General features: G+C 47.7%; 1 long non-coding RNA gene across 1 annotated transcript in view; it reads right to left on the bottom strand.

Annotated features, from left to right (window-relative positions):
* Positions 1-2,205: 2,205 nt before the first annotated feature.
* LOC134033441 (uncharacterized) overlaps positions 2,206-22,669 on the bottom strand; it is a 42,396-nt gene continuing 21,932 nt past the window's right edge. Inside the window, exon 3 of the long non-coding RNA XR_009932122.1 lies at positions 2,206-2,277. This is a non-coding gene — a long non-coding RNA (uncharacterized LOC134033441). The remainder of the gene's footprint in view (positions 2,278-22,669) is intronic.

Below are 22,669 nucleotides of genomic sequence, written 5' to 3'. Positions count from 1 at the left end.
ACCAGACATGGTAACCAGACATGGTAACCAGACATGGTAACCAGACATGGTAACCAGACATGGTAACCAGACATGGTAACCAGACATGGTAACCAGACATGGTAACCAGACATGGTAACCAGAGTCTCAAACGATGAGGCTACATAGTCATTGTGTGGAATAGCACACAGGGGGATCATCGACTCCCAGAACGGTGGATGGGGTTGCCACGGAAAACGAGGCGTCACTCGCCACTTAATCGTACACTCAGAGTTACAATAGGATACTGTACATAGTTACGAGGTTTTCCATAGGACCCATAAGAGGCTCTTGTGCTCAAATCATTTACATGTAGCCAGTATTATGCAAATGAAACATGGCAAAACCCGACGCATGGTGACGGGGTGAAGCCAGCGCTTCTGAGGCTTGTGACCAGAAGAGGGAGCTATTGGTTTACGAATCAGCCAGTTTCACCAGCCAGCAGCACTTTCTCTGAGGGAAGTAGACGGTTTTCTCACATGATGATGAACTGCTTGGTTGGCTTGTTTGAGATAAGAGTGTGATGTGTGACTAGGAGAGGTGTCTCTCCTCCCCCCCCCCCCCCCCCTCCCCCGTCTCATCCCAGCAGTTCATGGAACAGTTTTTACACAAGTCAACATTGAGCAGTTTAATCACCCAGTACTGAAGTTCACCATAGGTGGACCAAGTTCTTACCTTTTTCTTGTTGGGTGAGCTTTGGTGTGGGCAACCTGCAGACGAGTCCAGGTTGTTGTTGGGGACAGACACACCTCTGTGCGAGGGCAAGTGCATCTCCCCCCCCTCCTCCTCCTCCCCCCTGTCCTCCTCCTCCGATTGCTCAAAGTCATCGCTTTCCTGGTCCATCTCCTCATCATCATCCTCCTCCTCCTCATCCTCCTCCTCGTCCCCGTCGTCCCTCTCCTCCTCCCCCCGCTCCTCCTCCTCCTCCTCCCCCCCTCCCTCCGTCCTCTCCTCAGCCTCCTCGCCGTGCTGGCTGCCGCTGTTATTGTTCTCCTCTTCCTCCTCCTCCTCCTCGTCCTCCTCGTCCTCCGGCTGCCGGGCCCGTGAGCGCTGCTCCGCCTCCCACTGCCACCGGGCGCCCTTCTCTCCCCCGTTCACCTCGTTGGGACGGCCTGCCTCGTTCTGCTCCTCCTCGTCCTCCTCCTCGTCTCGTCCTCCGCTCCGCTGCGAGGGCCGTTGCTGGCCCCGGGCTCCCTGTGGGCCCACGGCTCCTCCCTCTCCCCATCGCGCTCCGTGTCCTCCAGCTGGACGGAGACGAAAACCAAAATAGATTGGAAGAGCGCGCTGACAAAACTCTAGGCAAAACATTGACCGCAAAACCCCACTGCTTCAAATGTTTACAAAAGAACTCCGCCTGCGGACGTTCTGAACGGAAGGTCCACGGCCTCATTGTTAACGTTTGCCCTCATCAACGGCTGCCTCACCCCATTTTCGAAGCCCTGGTGGCCAATTGTAACCATGTCCGCTACACGGGTGGTTGTGAGCCCTCCCTCCCCCTCCCCCTCCCTCCCTCCTTCCCCCTCCCCCTCCCCCTCCCTCCCTCCCCCCTCCCTCCCTCCCCCCTCCCCCTCCCTCCCCCCTCCCCCTCCCTCCCTCCCTCCCTCCTTCCCCCTCCCCGTCCCTCCCTCCCCCCTCCCTCCCTCCCTCTCCCTCCCTCTCCCTCCCTCCCTCCCCCCTCCCTCTCCCTCCCTCCCTTCCTCCCCTCCCTCCCCCCTCCCTCCCCCTCCTCCTCCCTCCCTCCCTCCCTCCTCCCCCCTCCTCCCTCCTCCCTCCCTCCCTCCCTCCCTCCCTCCCCCCTCCCCCCTCCTCCCTCCCTCCCCCCTCCTCCCTCCTCCCCCCTCCCTCTCCCTCCCCCCTCCTCCCTCCCTCCCCCCTCCTCCCTCCCTCCCTCCCTCCCTCCCCCCTCCCTCTCCCTCCCTCCCTCCCTCTCCCTCCCACCCTCCCCCTCCCTCCCTCCCTCCCTCCCTCCCCCCTCCTCCCTCCTCCTCCCTCCCTCCTTACCCTCTGCTGCTGGTGCCGGCACTGCTCGTCCACCTCCACCACCCGGTTCATCTGGTCCTCTTCGTCGCCCTCCTCGCCCCCCTGCTGGGGCGTCTGGGCCGAGGAGGAGGCGTTACCTGGCGCCGCTGGCCCGCCAGGCGCCCCCCGCCGCCGCCTGCTGCTGCCCCCCGACAGCAGATCCTGGTTCATTTCCAAAAGCCAGCTTGCTACCTCCTGCACCTTCGCTAGGCTGTCTGAGGAGGAGAAGGGCTTGGCATTCTGTGGAGAGGGGAAAGAGAGAGGGAGAAAAAGGGGGTGGGGGGGAGGAAGACGGGAGATGAGAATAATATTACAGTTATCCATCTCCCACGTAAACAATTGAGCCAGATTGCTGAAGCTTCATGAAAACAAAAGTAGGAATAACCCTTGGATTCATCTTTTATTCATGGCATGAAACAATGGACATTAACATTTGTACTGGAAGACGCACCAAATGACGTTCGGTATGGGGTGGGAGGTTTAAGATATTTGGCTTTGGATCACACAACCTGGCCTAGGGCCTTGGAAGTTTTCTGGAACTTGCTAGACGGAGACCAGACAGAGAGGCCAGACAGGGAGGCTGAGTGCTACTGGTTTTCCAGCCCTTTGACACGGGCAATAAACACAGCCCCATCTGTCAAATATAAAAGCATGAACGCCTCACTCGCGATGGCCTGCGTCTGAATCCAGTCCAACCCCTGCTCTTATCCATTGGGGGGGGGGGGGGGGAGTTGGCAAGCACACTTGGAAACAGAGGAGACAAGGGTCTAGATCTTGAATGTTTAAGTTGTTTCTCTTACAGAAGACTACAGAAACATCTGTTTATTCTCAGACAGTCCAATCTTCGGAGCCACTGCCAGGTCAGAGTTTAGAAAAACCCTCAAAATGGGCCAAGATAAATCATTGGGCCTCACAACAAGGGCAAACTCCATTTACTTTTAAGACAGCGGAGGGGAGAGGCACACTTCAGCAAAACTGTTCGTTCAAAGCCATCACCGGGGGGAGGGGGGGGCCGGGGGGAGGGGGGGGGCCGGGGGGAGGGGGGGCCGGGGGGAGGGGGGGGGGGCGGGGGGAGGGGGGGCCGGGGGGGGGAGGGGGGGCCGCCCCTTCAGATGACCTGTGATGTCCGTCACATACTGACACAATTCCCCTGGGAGAGGTGACGGCGTGGACGACTGTACCGTCTCCATGGGGACGGCAGAGGACCTCTGTTGGGGCAGGAGTAGACGAGGCCCCGCGTCACCTTAGCAGCTGTCCTGACTCACTCTTCTGATAGTCAGAACATGTACAATACAGGGGCTGGTCTATTTGACAAAGTTCATGCCTTCCACCAAAACAAACTAATGCCCACCCGATGAGAGGCTGTGAGTAGACAATATGTACATAGTTATGGAATATCAATTGAAATCTTTTTTATTTTTTAGCTTAGCGGAACAAACGGCTCGTAGTCTTGTTCGAGAACAGTTCCAGTCAACAGCCAGTAGAGGGCATTCTTACAGTTTAAAGGGCCATGCACTGAAGGCAAAGAGTTCCAGTCATTATCAAGGCACCCAATATATAGGATAAAACCTTGCCAGCATGGCCCTGATGAACATACTACACGAATATGAATAACCAGGCCTACTTTTGCTTACTAAAGATCAGGTGCAGCGAGTCTCAGACGAACAGCACAGCATCTATCGAATTCAAGTACAGTAAAAGGTAAAAAGGCCTATCCTAGAGGCTTCTAGCTGTTAAGGTAGACCAGGGGCAATGGAAGATCCTTCGTACCGTGAATCAGACAGGTGGGACCAGTCTTGAAGGAATACCCCCCCCTCAGGGTCAGTGACACAGGGAGGAGGCTGCAGTGTTCAATAACACGTTATCAATAATAAAGGAGCTCACACCCAGGATGAGTAGTGGGGCAGCAGGCTGGGCAGGCTCTCTCTCCCAGTGAGAGAGTACTTAGAGGGAGGGAGGACACAGCAGCTCCTCTGGAGCTCAGGCTAAGCATGGTGGGTTAACGCCGTCCTTCAAATCACTCCTACAGGCACAAGCAGTCAGCCTTCCAAGAAAAGGCGTGTGTGTGTGTGTATGTGTGCGTTTTTGCCAGTCTCTCGCTCATTAGACTCAAATGGTGTGCCACCTCCATGAACAAACCCGTTTCGGTACGTCTACTTTATTTTCGGTAACAGCAGCCCTCTGTTGCCCCCGCGTCTAACCTTCCATTTGCCTTCAGTTTGGTTCTCCTGATTGGGTGGCTTCATTAGCAGACACGCCCCTCCTCCTCCGCGCGTTCAATCAGCATGTGTGCGCTAAGAAGAAAAGCGCTAGAAAAATGTTCAGCCTTGAAATATAATTGGGTGTTTATTAAGCGCCGTCGAGAAACTCCTCACTACTGCAGCAATTATCAAACGAGTCCAAGATGTCGGCTATTTTAACTTTAGCTTTCTTTTTTTTGGTATGGAAGATTGGGATGCTGCGAATAGGGAGGTGGTTGTCGTTCAATAACGTGAAAAAGGCAAGGCAGGGACATCAACCATTGGAAACCGTAATCCTCGTACAAAGATGGATTACATGGAACATAGGTCACGCCTGCATGTTACCATGTGGGGTTCCCTGATTGGCATCCACCCCCAGCATCACGAAAATGTTCAATAGTCCCTCTCTTTTTAAAGTTAGAGTACTCTCCGCATGCACCCCCCCCCCCCCAGCGCCCACATGCCCCTCTCCATGAACAATGCCCTGGAACTTTCCACATTGGTGCCCCACAACGCTGCCTGTATGAATGCCCTAGAAGGCTAGGATGTACAACCCTCACAAATATTGAGCCTGTAAATACAAGTTGAAAACATGTATTTGCTTTCAACAGACCAGCAGTCTAATTGGGAATAACTTATTTTTAAGTCGCCCGTACAATGATATCTCTGTGCTGTTTTTCGTTTTCAAAATGGCAAACCTAAATCCAGAGGACCAGACTTGACATGATCTTTCCCAGGCACACCACCTCCGCACAGAGAAACTGGCCAGATTCACTCACAGTGATAACACTCAACCACACACTCCACTTCGTGTCAGCAAGTTCAAGTCCCACTCCTTTTCCTCCAGCTCCCTCTATCCTCTCACCTTATCTGCTCTGCCTGCCACTTGATGCCACGCCGTCGGAAAATATGTCTTGGCGTGTTGTCTCACGTCGACCAGCTCTGAAGAAATCCCTGGCACAGGGGCAAGGCTCCCTGTCCCACAATATAACCTGACCCCAGGCACCCCCTCAGTACCAGCAGCGCGGAAAGACGTCCTGTGTCAGGGCTTGGGAAATGACCTTGCGTACACGGGGGGAGGGGGGGGGGAGGATGGGCCCTCCTTTCAGTGAATCCTCTGTTTGGAAAAAAATGGATATGAGAGGATGTACAGTGCTAAATCAGGGGCAGGGCTTATTCCACTGAACTGGGAGCGAGACCAGGATATATCCTGGGCCCAGGGTTATCAGATGACAATTTGGGTCAATAGAGACCCAAATATGGGGATAGCAAGGCCAGTGCAATTTGTTACTATTAGTATTCAGTCCAGGTCTGCCAGTCCAATGCTGGTGGTGTGGGGGGGGGCATTCTTCAGACACAATTTATCTATCCTTTAGAGAAAGACTTAGCTGGACCTAAAAGCCATTTTGAGCAAGGGTGGAGAACGTGGCATTTGTTTGCTGCCTCTCTCCAAGTTCTTTGAGTGATGACCTTGATGACTGATTACCTGGTAGGGATTTGGTTTGATTGCATGGCCTCTCAATACTAATCACTGCAAACGCTGCACTGCAACAAAAAATACACTGAGGTGGAATATGCCTCCAGCACACTAAACACTGCCTGTCTGGGTCTGGTTGCTGTTGAATACTCACTTCACACACACACACACACAAAGCCCTACAGGCTCAAATCAACACAGACACACAAGCAGTCTGACACGCTCAGTCCATCACCAACTGACAATCTTCAGGACGATGAAAGGCATCACATTACTGCACCAGAGGTTTCAAGGATGAAAAAGGCAGACTTACATGAAGGCTATCTATCTAGCCAGGCAGCCCCCTAAGAGTAAGACCTGCCTGGTCCCTGTGGTGTCATGGTCTGAAGGTTTCATGGTCGGTAAAGGTGTGTGTGCGTGTGTGCCTGGGGACTAGACACTCTTGTGGCAGTGTCACCAGTAACACAACTGTCTCCCATATACAGACCAGATACAAAATATTGCTGTGAGGGGGCAGCTTAGCACCGCACTACTGACTATACAGTTTGGATGCCAACACAAATAATTCTACTTACAGTATAGGTTATTTATAAAATTGTATTTAATAAATATTTTATAATTCAAACACTACTCAAATTGTATATTTGGTCAAGTAATGTACATGGAATTGGCCTGATACTGTATGGCAGTCTACACTACTGTACTTAGGTCCCACTGTTTCTCTATAGAAAATGTTGTTGTTCGACCAAGGTCTAAAATCGTAGAAACCTCCTTCTCAAGAAAGCACTGCTATGTATGATTCAGATGGTCACATTGATATTCCGGTCGAGAGATCCTTTGTCTGAGAGACATGTTAGGGGAGAGTGGGGGTGGCAAGAACGGAGACATCCGGAAAACGGCCTCATATCCAGTTTCCTGAAGCGTAATCATTTGGTAATGGATGACTCCGCATCGGCTTTCGAATCCAGCAGCGGAAATCTCCGGGCTAACGTGGTCTGTCTGGCTTTGTGGCAAAGAACGAGAGGGGGAGATGGACAGAAGGACAGAAAGACAGACAGGGATTGAGAAAGAATGAGAAAGATAGAGGGGGAATATTCATGGGCAGAAATGAAAGCAGCGCATCATAGTTCTTTACTTATTGCTCCGCCCGGTCCTTTGCTGGCAGGCCATTTGTCTGTTCCTCACACTCCCATGATACGGGGGGGTGGGGGGGGGGTATTGCCCAGCTTCCAAATGACAACTTCACACCTGTTCCATAGCAACAGCCATCGCAAAAGGAAGAAAAAGCTGTTCCCGTGGTTACGTTGCCATGAATGCCATCCAAAAGAAGCCTTGGAGCAATCCCCTCTGGGGTTCACTACTGAAGACTGACGCTGAAGGTCAATAATGAAGGAAGAAGGGGGTGGGGGGGAAGGGATTTCAAAAGACATTCTCTCTGTTGTTGTTGACTTTCAACCTTAGATGCAACTTTAACTCGTTCATCTTCAGACACATTTTTTTGTTCGTTTTTTTTTTTTACGGTTACAAACCGACCAATGACGGGGCTCCCCAGTAGCTCACTGGGTAGAGCGCGCACCATGTAGGCTGAGGCCCACACACAGCGGCCTGTGACTGATTTCAGCTCGGACCGTTTCTGTATGTTTCCCCCTCTCTCTTCCATACATTTCCTGTCTGTCACTGAAAGGCAAAACATACATCTCCCCCACCCCCCCCCCAAAAAGAGAAAAGAAACTGACCAATGAGGGCATAGGCTTTGTTGAACCTCCACTGTGGACGACAGTGTGGGACTCACTGTGTTAGCTCCAGTAAAAACCCATTGCTTTGACCTTGAACAGAGTGCTGCTCCAAACTCGGCCGAGTCTCTCTCCCGGCCTGGGCCCAGGCACTGCGGCTTGAGGCTGTGCATTAGCCCCATCTCAGATTGCAGGGCTTCTCCTGGGACCTGCAGTTGTAGGTCTGTGAGCTCTGTTGAGGAGGGCTATGAATAGCTGAACAGGCCATACTATCTTCTGGAAAAACAAGAGGCTCCATAATTGGGTTTCTTAGAGCTACCTGAAAGATGCTTGCCGTTATTGCTGTCAAAACGACAATGCTAGCTGTCTTGGAGAGAGACTTTCAATGAGAAGGGCTCAAAACTAATGGGTGAGTGAGGGGAAAAAGTTAGTTGTGAGCCCTGGGCCCTGAGCCCATCAGTCAGGAGTTTGCGACTTAAAAGGCCTGCTATTATTACCCAGTAATGTAACAGGATGCACACACAGAAAAAAAGGGTTGTGTGTATGAATATGGAACAATACCTTTACCTGTAAAAACAAAAGTCTGAAAGATAATCCTTAACAGAGCAGGAACACTGAAACCTCAGGGTTAAATTTGGACGGTTTCTGAGGGTTCTCCGTATTGGGTACAAAATGGCATCTGTGTAACAGGGACGCTGGTCTCTGCTGGAGATCAGGAAGCTAGGGAGGCTGAAACAAGAGGAAATAGTCATAGAAAGCAGCAGGAGGGCAGGCATGGTTTTCCCCCCTTTGGCAAGCAGTATGACTCAATCCCAGCGGCTATATAAAGTCTCACCTCCCAAACACAGAGGAGAAGGTCAGACTGACAATAACAGGGTTTGTCTGCCTGTTGTAACCGGCCCACAGGTGTGGTTGGTGGGGAGAAACCAATGTGATTTTACCCTCTGGTCTCCTATTCAACATGATTCGTTTAGGCTTACAAACATTGTGAGCCAAGTTGCGTTATCAGAAACGCAAGAAGTGCAGATGGGTTTTCGTAATTCCATCAGCAGGGTGACTTGGTGCAATGGTAAGACAGTGACTATGACAGTCACTATGACAGTGTCTATGACAGTGACTATGACAGTGGCTATGACAGTGGCTATGACAGTGGCTATACAAGTGGGACATGGAAAATCTTTGGTGATATCACATGGGCCTGCAGAAGGCTGTCATCATAGCGATAGTGTTTTGGTGTCCAAACAGTTTTTTTTCCTTATCATCTCCATCCCTTGGACATAAGAGGTAGCATTACAAAACGAAGAACGTTTTTTGGATCAAGTGCTAAGTTCTACATTACAAGAAGACCATTTAAAGTTCACCACAGACATCACGCTGAAATAAATCAAACCCTTTCAATCAGACCAATCTTTTTTCAAATATCTACCAAAGCCCAGGGTTCAATAGCCACTCAGTGAAAACAATATGCTATCGGTGTCCATATCCAGCTGGTATTGAAAAAACACACTTTAATTGCATTTAAAGAAGCCATAAGTTTGAGCCATCAACCCCACTTTCATCTTACAGACTAGAATGGGTGTGTGTGTGTTCAGAGCTGGCGGAAGCTCATTCGCTGGAGCCCGCTCCTGTGGCCACCAGACCCAGACAGCACCAAGTGCAGCTGCTGATAACGGGGCCTCTCCGGTGGCCTCTGCCAAGTCGGAGCTCCAGAGACAAAGGCCCAGCTGTGGCACACCCAGGCACTGCTACACCCCGGCAGACCTCCCTCCTATGGGCTCATTCATGGACGGAGGCTGTGCCCGAGCCGGAAGCCTGCTCTGGGCAAGCCAAGAACTTTGGGACTTGAAGGATGTCCCACTTAAGCTTCTGAATGCCATGTTCTCCACTGCAGGCAACGGAGGCCAGACTTGCTTGCTAGGTTTAGGTGTAAGTGGTGGCCCTCAGCCCTGAGCCCTCTCCCCATGTTTAACACACTATTAGGCCCTCCTCCTGATAGGCTGGCACACCTCGGAGGGATTATCAGTGTAGGCAACAAACCAGGAAGAAAATGGCTCAGTTTCAAAACACCCAACCCCTTTTGAATGCTTTTCTAAATTATGGTTATTATATTTTAATTAACATGCTTTTCATTTGGCTTCTGGCAAAATCCAGCATGCTAGTTAAAGATATGTGACAAAAGTGAAAAGAAATGCCCGCCACCTCCAGTCTTTTTTATACAGGTTTCATTTTTACGAATAAGTGTGCCCAAAAAAAGTATGTTATCGCTGGAGGCGATAACATACTGGCTCCGAATCTAAGTGATTGAAACCACAAGAGCATGTCCTGAGGTTGCTTCCCTTACCCAGAGTGACATCACTCTGGAGCAGACCTGGGTCTATCACACACACGGATGACATTAAATTTTAAAAGTGGTCAGATGGCTCAGCGGTTAGGGAAACAGGCTATTAAATCAGAAGATTGACGGTTTGATTCCCGGCCGTGCAAATTGACGTTGTGTCCTTGGGCCAGGCAGTAGACAGGCAGGCTTAGTGGAGCAAGAGAGGAGAGTTGAGCAGAAGAGGCAGAAAGATGAGAGGAGGGGGGGAGGAGGAAAGAAGAGGAAAACCCAGACTAAGCAGAGACTGGGACTCTAACAGACGACCCTAACAGATGACCCGAAACATGTTCGAAAAGGTTTGTTGCATCTTTCCCCGAAATGAAATCCGAGAGGAAACACTGCCTAGACGAAGACGGTGTATTCCCAGAGACCTTGTGGGGATTTGGAACTGAACATCCACCATCAAATGGTCTTTTAGCAGGTCTAAAAGTCCTTAGAGTTGTAGTCAGCTCAATACCGGACCACTCTGCATTGACGAGGGCCACCGCATGTACACCCCAAAGAGGAGATGGACTCACTTTCTAACTTGTCAATAATGAGCTTCACCCTGGCCACAGTCATTTGGAACCGTGACAGTGTTTGTCATTTGAATGTTTTCAAATTTCCAGACAGCTAAATGTCAACCTCCACAGCACAGAACAGCTGGGCGGCATGGATTAAAGGCATTGTATGACGTGTCAGGATAATCACTGGTAATTAAAGAGTATGGTCATCTTTGTCGTTATAATTTCAGCCAGAGGTCACAGGCGGGAAATGAGCAGGCGTTCTTTAGACCGGTAATTCTATCCAGTGGCTACAGCTCCCTAGTGTCTCCATGTCTACATTTCTTTCCACAGTCTATTAATCGATAACTATTTAGAGCTGGGGAAAGGCGTTGCTTCAAAGCGGTAAACTAAAACCAGCAGCTCGGATCTGCCGTTTGCTCCTTAAACTTGGAAAGCTCAACTTTAAACTATGAACCTATCATCTTATATCTGCCATGTTTTGCTTTCACTGCGACTGTTGCCAATGCAACTGATGAAAGTTTCTGATGAAACTGATTACAGTTCAAACAATACTTACATTCTATGTGTTCACAATTTCTTCACAATTCAACCATTGACAACCTTTCCTATTCACATAAAAAGGATGGTAGACTTATTCAAAACCCTATACATATTTCTCATGATATAAAGCTGGTAGTATATTATTTATTAGTATAATAGTCTTAGTTTTGAATACTGGTACAGTGAGATCCCTACCAGCACTGCTAGGTTATGTACTAGTGGCCTGTCCGATCGTGGCTCATTAGAAAATAGCCTTTTCTCCCCAGTTGAGGCATATCAGCAATCACTGTAAACTGTCTTTAGACATCCATTTAGGAGGTAGGGTTAAAGCCAGACAATGTTTGTCAAGGCAGCTAGACAGCCTTTATAAATCATCTATTCCATTACTGAATCGATAACTGCAGTGCACTAATATTTTCCTGCAAGTCTTGTAACGGAACACTTCACCAAAGCAAAGCCATCCCGTTATCATACCGCAGAACCACCTCCAAGATGTCTTTTGCATCATACACACATGACAAAGCATTTACCAGACACAAAAGGGGCTGAAGGCTCCTGTTGGACACCCTGGCAGTGACGAGGGTGTGGGTGGGTGGGTTTCTCAGGAGCGCTTATCGTCGAAGGGGGAGGGGGCATTACCTTGGGGGGCGGAGGGCAGCCGGTGGCAAGTCGCTGCAGCTGCTCTGAGGTGTGGCTGCAGGAGAGAAGGTCCGAGCAGCACGCTGTGCGTCCCAGCCTCTTCATCAGAGACGAGATGAAGCTGCAGCCACAGCCACACATTGACTTGCTCATAAGTGGACTGGCTGTTCCAGTGGGACGGAGTAAAAAAAAAAGATAAAACAAAAATATAGAATTCAAGCTAACAAGGGCTTGCTGTCTTGATCCTGCCTCTATTTCCGTTCAGTTCAGCTCAGTGCATGTGTTGGCTCACAAGTCCTCTGGAAACGTCATGCCTTGATGTCATTCCAGCTTCCAATCACAAGTCCCGGCTAGGCTCATTCGAACGACAGGATTCAGGAAGCTAGCTCCGTGGTCAAGTGTGAGGCCCCTGTCCACCTCGCTACAACTGGGGAGGCTTTCCCGTTGGCTGCAACGCTCACTCCATCCATTCCCCTGGTGCCTCACTCCTCCCACACGCACACACACTCTCGGTCTCCCTCTCTTTCTCTCGCTGCTCTCCTCTCAGTGTCCAGACAAACCTCCTCTCCAGGCTCCTCCCTCAGTCCAGCTCACTCCACGCTGCGCTGACTCCCTGTCACAAGGATGCTAGGGATACGGTCTCTGGGCTCTTCTGCGATACAGGCTCTCCCATCACCCTTCCTGTGTTTCTCTTTCCCCAGGCTGATGCTCTCTCTCTCTCTCTCTCTCTCTCTCTCTACCCAGGCTGATGCTCTCTCTCTCTCTCTCTCTCTCTCTCTCCCCAGGCTGATGCTCTCTCTCTCTACCCAGGCTGATGCTCTCTCTCTCTCTCCCCAGGCTGATGCTCTCTCTCTCTACCCAGGCTGATGCTCTCTCTCTCTCTACCCAGGCTGATGCTCTCTCTCTCTCTCTCTTTCCCCAGGCTGATGCTCTCTCTCTCCCCAGGCTGATGCTCTCTCTCTCTCTCTCTCTCTCTCTCTCTCTACCCAGGCTGATGCTCTCTCTCTCTCGCTCGCTCTCCCCAGGCTGATGCTGTCAGGCAAAGTAAACATCTCCCGCAAACGTTCCTGCCAGGACTGCTGCGTGTACCTTCCGCATCCGACTCAAGACCATGAAGACGCTTTAAACAACACTGTCCGACTCGCCAACACGAGCACGTTACCCTTTCATGGCGGACATACGAGCCTGTCAGTCTGCATGTATGGAGTTTTGTGAGACATCAGCGACGTACCACCGGGCAATACGGGATGGAAGATTGCATCTGGAGTTGTTTGGCTCAGAAAGCAGGCCGAGTTCCGAGTAATTATCTGCCACCGCGGTCGAGTCACAAACGAGTCGCAGCTCCTCGGGGTCACGAACATCATCAGCTTCTGTGGAACCGTCAATGTAATCTTCAGCAAATCAGACCCGATGTTCTCTCTGCATGGTCAAAGGTTTTTGGGAAAGTGTGTGTGTTTGTGTGAGTGGTGGCGGTGGTGGGGGATTACCAGCACTTAAGATAAAAGCTCAACAGTCTAAGCAGATAAACCGAGCGAGAAGGAGAACAGAAGAGTGGGCGTCCGAGAGCATACAGTCAGCTCATCTGAGGCGGTGACATTTCAGGCATCAAACATCCTACCCTCACCACCTCCCCCCGCCTCCCCCCTTCAGCGAGAGACTGAACACTGTCTCCACTCACCTTATCGAGGACGTTTACACCAGATTAGCCTGAGCAAAGGAGCTTTCCCCCAGCGTCCCCCGCGGAGGGAGAGGTGGAAGGACAGGGAAATCATTCAGCTCGTCGGTGAACAGTAATGAGGCTTGATGAAGCCAGGAGGGCCTTGAGAGAAAGGTGACGTGTTGAGCAGTGATGAAAGCCAGGGATGAAAGCCAGGGATGGGAATGCGGAGCAGGCCCGGACGAGTCGAGGCAGACAGGGGGAGGCAGCGATGACGGCAGGGCAACATGAAGCTATGATGAGCTGAGGCAGTGATGATGACAGGGCAACCCGAAGCAGTAGTGAAGCGAGGCAAAAGCTGGCTGAGACATTGTACTTGGAGACAGTGCTGGCTAATAATAAGCCCATGAACAATCACACTAAATTGTATTTCAAGATCATGAAATCATGACTCCATAAAGATAAAGGCAAGTGAGAAAAGGGGGCAGAGAGAATTTGACAGCCTCATTACAAAGTGAACTAAACTACTGAATTATCCTTTCAAGACAAATAAATCTAAGACATTACTGCACCGTTCTTAACATAATGGGATAACATGCAAGTTCTCTCATGCTGAATGGGGTGGGGTGGGGGTGTAGACTGAACACTAGGCCTGTGTGAGGTCCTGTGTCTGTAGATCCTCACAGGATGCTTCTCTGCACCTGCAGTTTGTCCAGGCTGCTCAGTATTCAGTCAGCCAAAGCTGTGCTCGCTGAAGCGATAAGGAGGGATGCACATTGGAAATCTACTGCAGTTAGCGTCCGTTCAGGTGAGGAGGGCGAAGCGGACAGTGGGGTGGTGAGAGTGGAGGAAAACACTACTCCTCCTCCCCCCCACCTCTGGTCTCTGCCTGTATTGGACCCCCACCCACCCACCGACGGATGTTCACAGTCAAGACCAATCGACATCTGAGAAATGCAAAGCGGGTCGGGAGAGAGAGAGAGAGAGGCGGTTATGCGGTCCATGGTGCTCAGACGAGTACAGCTCAGGTGACACGTATACCTGCATTGTGACACATTGGAACAATGATTCATTGCCATTGGACTTTTCTAGAAGGCCTTTTCCCCTTACTGGAACAAACAGAGCATGACAACGCTCTGGGAAACACTGATGAGCCAAAAGGGAGGTTGTTTTACACAACTTCACCACAAAAGCTTCACGGATATTTTGGAACAGTTAAATTTGCAATTTAAGATGTGTGTCAAATCAAAATGTATTTGTACAAGCAATGTCAGAGATGGCTTGTGGGGCACATGTGTGCTGTGTTGACTGACAAGGAGAGAGTCTTCTTGATAAGATGTTTATTTTGGCTACTGTTAGGTGTCTGTTACTACTAAACTACAATTTCTAACCTTAACCACAGCTCAAAGGAATCAAATCAAGCCTCGTATTAGACTAGTCACATGCCAAACTAGTAAACTGGGCAAATGTTCAACTAATTCTATATGTTTTAATTAAACCCCCAAAAATCATTCGTCAGAGGTAAAAAAAAAATAAAAAAAATGATACTACTAATTTTTTGTGTGTGCGGGATTTGCTTTTTCAGACTAATTAAAGATTGGCTAAAAGCTTTACTGTTAAATATTTATGAATATTGCTTTTCACTCTGTCCTCAGTATTGATCGGCAGAACGAACAGAAGCCCTGAACAACTCACCATTGGGGCTTCAGGAGCAAAGAAATGAACTGAAGGATAGCCATGATGAGCATGCTGACAGAAAAGGCTGGGGCCTACCAACATCTGGATTGAGGATACAAACAGTGACTGAATGATTGATTTCAAAGCATTTAATTTACTATGGGCCATCATACTTTGGAAAAGTTAATTAACACATTTGAGCATCAGTATTGCTTGTAAGTAGCTGGGAATTGTATTCTAGCGAGCAACAGCAGGACTTGCCGCAAGACTAGCTGCTGACACTTGAATGACACTTGCATGAAAATTGAAAATTATTTTTAAAAGAACCCACACAGTCAAAAGGGATTTCTTCTCACTGTTGCTCAGGGTCCTTACTTTGAAGCATGCATTTCAAGAAACGTGCATTGCAACGGGTGGCAACAGCAGCTTCTGAAAATTAGAGCATTGTCATGACCGGAGGTCTTTTTCCACAACATCCATTGTTTGCCGCGAGGCGCAGGCAGAGTTATCAATCTCCGACAATCAGGAATGTGCTAGCTTCCAACACCATACAATTACAGCTCCATTGTGTGTCTGGACCAGCACACTACAGACAGCCCGTTCCCTCTACACAGGGAATGGGCTGGTCTTTGAGCTAGAAGGCGTGTGTAGAGGTGATGGTGTCCGCTCTTCCTAAAGGTGGCGTGTTTGTGAGGCCTGCCATTACACTGACGGTAGAGTGGAGAAACCTGCTCGGTATAGTGTGTGCATACAAACCTGCCTCCTTACAGCGAGCGCAAAGTCTGAGACACTGGTCAGCTTTAATGGACCTCGAATCCAATTACAAACCCAAACCATGTTAGACTACAATCTAGATGATTAGGCGTATTATAATTGAGCTCATATCGCCCCGGAGACAGTAGACTCAAACTTGCTGCGTCATGGTTGCTTGTGTTCTTTTCCACTGGTTTCAAACACAAAAAGGAACTCAATTAAAAGGATGCAGTTTACATTGATCCTGGGCTGAGACTCCATGCATGGTCTGGGGCAGATGGGTCATGCCAGGGTGTGGTTCGTAGCTTGTGGTCAGTGCAACATGTGAAGTTTGCCATATGGAAGTCAGACCGGTGTGGGCCCATTAGCCATAGTTCCCAACAATACCGGAGCCAGCAAACAGTCAGGAGCTACCAACTGACTGGGCACTGTAACAACGTGAAGCTAGCTCGACTGTCTGAATTCAGACCAAGTCCAAAACCGCAGACCAACTCGCTCAGACAACAAACGAAATTCTTGTGAACATTTAAGTGGGTCCATAGTAAAAACAAGCAACGCTGAGGGATGTCCTAAGCTTCATCAACCCAACATTGTCAGAAAGCCTGAGTTGTAACCGCGTACGCTTGGGCGGCTAATCCAATTCAAAAACATGCAGAGACACCAAAAGCTATGACTCAAGAGCAGTCAGGGAAAGCTATAAAAAAAAAAAAGTGGTGTCTGACAGTGTGATGATAATTATCATGATAACTGAACATCCCCCAAATATGATATGCATACTTCCACATGCATCCAATTCCATCAGCTGCTAGTGGGGATGTGAATTATGTATACAGGGAGGCAATGAACCATATATCCTGCCCAGTACGGCAGCATGAACTGGAGGTTGTTAGATCCTAGATCCAGGGAATCAGGTGGCTGAGCGGTGAGGGAATCGGGCTAGTAATCCGAAGGTTGCCAGTTCGATTCACGGTCATGCCAACTGACGTTGTGTCCTTGGGCAAGGCACTTCACCCTACTTGCCTTGGGGGAATGTCCCTGTACTTACTGTAAGTCGCTCTGGATAAGAGTGTCTGCTAAATGACTAAATGTAAATGTAGATACCATTATCCTGTGTTGTCAGGTGGGTTTTTCCTGGAGAAGTGGTGTGTAACAGCTCATAGCTGTGGCGAGTGTGACGGCAACAGGAAATGGTGAAGTGTATTTATATAGGCTACATTAGGCAACCCAAGAGAAAGGTTGTTTGTATAAAAGGTGTATAATGCTAGAAAAAAGCAATCCCTTATAACTTTACAAACTACATTAGTCCACAATAAGACAACTGCCAAATCAGAAACGCTTCTCTAAAGTAAAGCTTTATTTGGATTCCAAGACTTTAGCTTAGGGTGTAGACTACAGTTTTGAAAGATCGACAATTAGTAAAAGATCGATAAGACACACCAGCACTTTGTGACAATTATGTAGCCCAGCAAATTCATTGGAAAAATCTGTAATCCGACAATTCGACTACATAACCAGTGATCCAACTCGGCTAAATAAATCAAAAGATGCCAAACAGAGCAGTACTTAACCTTTGAAATGTAATAGTCTTTTTGCTTTTATTGATTTGATTGGGGTTTCCAGTATTGGGTAATTATGTTGTATTTCTTTCCCCCCTTTCTTCAATCACTGATAATGATCAGTAACTAGGCCAGCCTTTAAGAACAAAGAAGATTCAGCAGAGGGGTGAGAGTTGCATCAGAGCATTGGGAACATCCTGATTGGTTTAGATTTCAATTGACAAACTGGACAGCTTACAATCATGACCTACCCTAAAAATCATTCTCTCCTTTCATTAAGGCTCATATCCATATGCTATCCAGAATTTCCCTTCATCTCACAAGGGGGAAGGACACCAGAACAGGGGATTGGGATTGATCCGGTTCTTCCATTTAAAAGAAGTGCCTTGTATTCTTCAAATACTATTAGGCTACCTACCTAAATTGACCCATTAACGGGGATGAAAGTTAAGTGGGTTTGCGGATCATTCCGGGCCCCCATTGAACATGTTGTTCATGAGAGAGTACACTGGGGACAGAACAGACACTTCAGACTTCATTAGCAACCTAATACCTACAGGTAGTTTTATATTATGAGTTATGGTGGCACACAGTTTGAACCCCATATTTATCATCAACTATTTTAACAATCTCATAGTTAGAAAGGTGTAGCACTATTTTACAACATTCATCCTCCAAAATCTGCAACAAGGCTAATATTGTGGTTTTACTAAAGTGTGGTAAAAGCTGTATTAGGTGATCCTACAAGCCTGCCAGATGCATGTGATATGAGTAGTGCTTCTTTTCTCTGGCTAGGCTGCACTCTAGTGGGCGAAGAGTAGTATTCCTTAGAATAAACAGTGAGGCTTAGCAAAAATAAAAATACAGGTAGAGATTTGCAATCTGCACAGATTTCCACTTTGTGTGGATATTTTTGGGACCCGGAAAGGTTTTAGCCTGACATTAAAGTTGTTTGGGGTCCAACAGGAAACTAGGTCTTACTGTGGCATTCATTGTCAAGTGCACACTCAAAGCCATTCAATTTAACAATGTTCTCACTGGGCAGGATGGGCCTCTTCAAGAGCTAGCCTGTAAAGCCACACTCCTTCCTGCCTCCCCAGGAACAGGGCAGGGTGGGTGCACTAAGTCAATGCGTTTGGCGTTTCCTGTTTTCAACTGGGCTTCTGAAGCATGAATGATGAATGTGTTTACGTCTTTCTCAACAAGTGTGGAAGGAAGCTCCTCCTACCAACAACATGCTAAATAACCGTCACTATCATGTGGCTAATAAAAAGTACAATTGATGCCAGATGTGACATTTTTACCCAAACCCTAAAAATCCCATTTAGGAGATTAATTCAGTGGTAGATAGCCATTGATTTAAAATGACAATTCCAACATTCTACAATGATCCTTCATTTTCTCTGGATCCGAGTAGATCAGGGATGACTGAAAGACACTATGAGAGTAGGTAAGAGCTCATTTAAAAAGGATGATGAAGAAAGGGTTTTTTCCGTCTCTTCCTAAACGGAGTGACGAAATTCAGTTGAGTTATGGATTTTAATAAGTATTATAAATCTGCAGATTGGGAGAGAAAACCAGACCTCTGACGATAAATAACAACACAACACCAGGCTTAGGTCTCAATCATGTCTCTCTCCGCTCTGAAGGCCAGAGGACCATCTTTTATAGGGCACAAAATTGTAAACATAGATAGTGACAGTCAGGCAGTAATGACATTACAACAGTCTCAGAGAACGAGATTCACAGCTCCCAACCCATGACCACTCTCAGACGAGAGAGATCATAGTCGGCGCTCTCCTTGTAGTCATGACAAGGGACGTTTATCCAGTACTTTCTCCTGACCCCAAACATCTATTAACCCTGACACAGACACAATCTACTCTTATTAATAGCAAGCTTACATGAAAAAATACTAACTAGTATCCAATGACTAGTTCTATTGATTAGTGAATAATGTAAGCACACAGGAAATCCCAATTTCTTCCACAGGGACTACCGTATTTTCCGGACTATAAGTCACACTTTTTTTTCATAGTTTGGCTGGTTCTGCGACCTATAGACCCAGGTGGAGTCAGGTGGCTGAGCGGTTAGAGAATCGGGCTAGTAACCAGAAGGTCGCTGGTTCGATTCCCGTCCGTGCCACATGACGTTGTGTCCTTGGGCAAGGCACTTCACCCTACTTGCCTCGGGGAATGTCCCTGTACTTACTGTAAGTCGCTCTGGATAAGAGCGTCTGCTAAATGACTAAATGTAAATGTAGTCAGATGCGACTTATATATCAAAATATATATAATTTAACATGTTTTTTAAATGTCAATTTATGATGACTGACATGAACCAACGAGTTAAAAGGTTTCAGTGATGTGGAATGAGATCGGGAGCTTGGTTAACTAGCTTACCGGTAACTTGCTTGTTGGACTTGCTAGCTTGTTATGTTAATTTAGCCTATTCAGCCCCCCAGGTATGTTCTTTATGCTATTGTGTGTCTGATTAACTGTTAATGTGTTACGTTAACCTACCGGACACCTATTCAGCATATGGTTCTGTGTGCCATTGGGTAGTTGAATAACTTGCCTTTCCAGATTAAATGTCTGTTCTTGGTCTTTCATTTTACTCTTCATGACGCATTTTTTGACTGATGCGACTTATACTCCGGAGCGACTTAGTCCGAAAAACACGGTAGTTATCTTTTTTATGAAAGGAATGCATCTTCTTAGCGGGCTGAGCATGAAATCTGACAAGTTAGTGATTCATCACTCGTACCATGAATCTGTCTAGTCACTTATTCGGATACCCCAAACTGCCGCAGGCACATTAATCATCTCTCAGCTGTGATGTGACCTCTTGTCGTGATTGCTTCAACACTGACAGCAGAGTATCACTCTGGTAGGTGCTACACCGATTGCAGGTGAGATGAGTTCAGCTACTTTTCCTTCAAAATCTCAGACAATAGAATTCAGGGGCTCCTTTTTAAACTAGACTGATTTAATAAAACAGGATTTTATATCTCAAACCTCAAGGCTGGGGTGACAGTCAGCACACACAGAAGCATTTCTGGTTGCTTGTTACCCACAGTAAAGCATTTAGCAAAATGCACTTGGCCAACTAAGCTAGCAGCTGACCTTTTGGTTGTCTTACATAGACTTGCCGAGTCTGAAGACCGTGCCAATAGTCTATTCATGCAGACTGCCTGGGCACACAGAAGAGATGAAAACCAATCAGTCAGACCTCTGCTCTTAATGAACAACTTGGCATATTCAATATTACTATATGTGCCTGCATGTTATGATGCACTCCTAAATTATAGTCCTACAATTATACACAAAAACCAGGCCTTCAAACACCAATAAAATGCTTTAAAGCATTCTTTATCTATCCTACAACATGCACTCAATCATTTGTTGAGCCAAAACAAGGGAAAACAGGCAAGGCTGTGCAAATTCAATTTTCGCCAAGGCAGCACCTTCACTGCACAATGCTATTCCTGACAATATTACTTCCTCAGTACAGGTCATTTGAAGTCTTTTGGACTCTCAAAGTAGTGCACATCAGCAGCTATTTTTACTGTCCTCTCCTGTCGTCTATTATCAATTGTGCACAGCCCATTCTCTTCCCCTGCTGGCGAAAGGCCCTCTAAATTATTAACGGGGGGTGTGTGCATGGCTGAGTGCTGGGGAGCTGATTAGGGGATGACAAGAAGCATGACAATCTCAGACCTCAGCACAAGTTGCTGAAGGACATTTCTGTAGTGTAAAAGGAAGCCCATTTATCACCTTTTTCGTCGGAAAATGTACAAAATGTCCACATGCAGGTAACACACCTTAAAAATGACGCATTCAAAAGGCTTGCTTCTCCGATTTCATGAAAGATCCCCCCACAGCCTATACACCAGTAGAGAGAGAGTCACAACTTGGACGGGAAAAAAACTAAAACAGACAGTTTAGTTAATTTGGTCCAAAATATAGGGATGTAAACAGACTAAACTAGGTGCATTAAATCACCAGGTTTGTTCATTGTTAAGCTAAGTAAATGACAAAAACCCATTACCAGACAATCCTGAAGTGTGACTGTGCTTTGTTTCCCTTCATTGAATTGTCTTGCTTTGAGCCGAGTAAAAGGGATCAAAGTGAGATGAGTCACTCGTGTGCCAGGAACTTCAGTTCTCGTGGATGAAAATTCATTGGGATATCAAACACGGTTAAGCAACAAAGCGCTCTTCTCTCAGTCTTCCCGTCTATGGATTGTAATTCACTTAGCTGGACTACAAGGATCGAGACACCAGAAGCCCTAGAGTGCTACAACCGAAAGGCCCACTATACACCCAGAGTGCAGATGTGTGGCAATCAAACACAACACAAATCACACATCACAGTGTTGGAATGCCATAAATAAAGCATAAGCACTAGATGACACCAACTCGTATGCCCAAAGCCCATTCAAACTAAATTCAAGTGGCCTTTAATATGACAGTTCTTCAAAGCCGTCCCGAAGGTGAGAAAGCCAATATAACCTGGTGCCCATGTGGCTGAGAGCAGGACGTCACTTAAAACACGCAGCAGTGAGAACAGGGAGCCCGACCATGCTATCGCTTTACCATGACTTCACTAGCGCGTGACAGGGATGAATAATTCAGGGAGGACCATGATGCATCGTCAGTGAAGGAGTAGAATAATATCCCTAAATAGTGGGGGCACACGCACAATCTCCTTCTAATGTGTCCGCTCTTCACAATGTATCCGCTATTAACCGGGTCATTCAGGGCAGAGAGGAACAGGCAACACTGAATTCAAGAGGGCATGCCCCAAAGAGGTGCAACCTACGAAAAAAGGACACCTGTCCTACGTGACCTAACCGACACAGGCGGATCTTTATTCGTATTCTTTATGCATTGCAGTTAACTACTTGACTCATTACTCGTAAATTCCAAACTGAATAAAGAACTCAGAAGATGAATAAACATAACAGGTAGATCAATTACTACAATAGAAAAGGGTAATGGTGTCCAGAGTGCAGACCTGACTGGTACACAGCATGGACCTGAGGCAGCTAGGAGGGGCCTTACTAGGCATACTAAGAATTACTAGTATTTGCACTATTGTATATTTATACTGAATATAATATTTGGTACTTTGTACATTTTGGACACTAAAAGCTTCCAGGACATGGTCACCTCTGCTGTAACAGGGTCATTTCTAATCTCTGTGGATCAATACTGCTACAGTCTCCTTTGGTTGGACCCTCCATGAAACAGCCCACAGCTCAGCTAATGACAGTGAATGGACAGCAGCACAGACAGTTAATAAACCTGCCATTTCTTCATAACACCTCTAAACAAATCCGTTTGCGCCTGTGAAAGTGCTCTTCCTGCCTTTGACACGAAGAACAATGAGAGGAGGGGGGGGGGTCTTTCTTCATTCCCCCTCTCCATCCTCCTGACACCCTTCCCTTTCATTCTGGGGGGGGGGAAGACACAT

Source organism: Osmerus eperlanus, chromosome 14 (genome assembly GCF_963692335.1).
Source record: "Osmerus eperlanus chromosome 14, fOsmEpe2.1, whole genome shotgun sequence".
Lineage (NCBI taxonomy): Eukaryota > Metazoa > Chordata > Actinopteri > Osmeriformes > Osmeridae > Osmerus > Osmerus eperlanus.
This window is presented reverse-complemented; position numbering and strand designations above follow the sequence as displayed.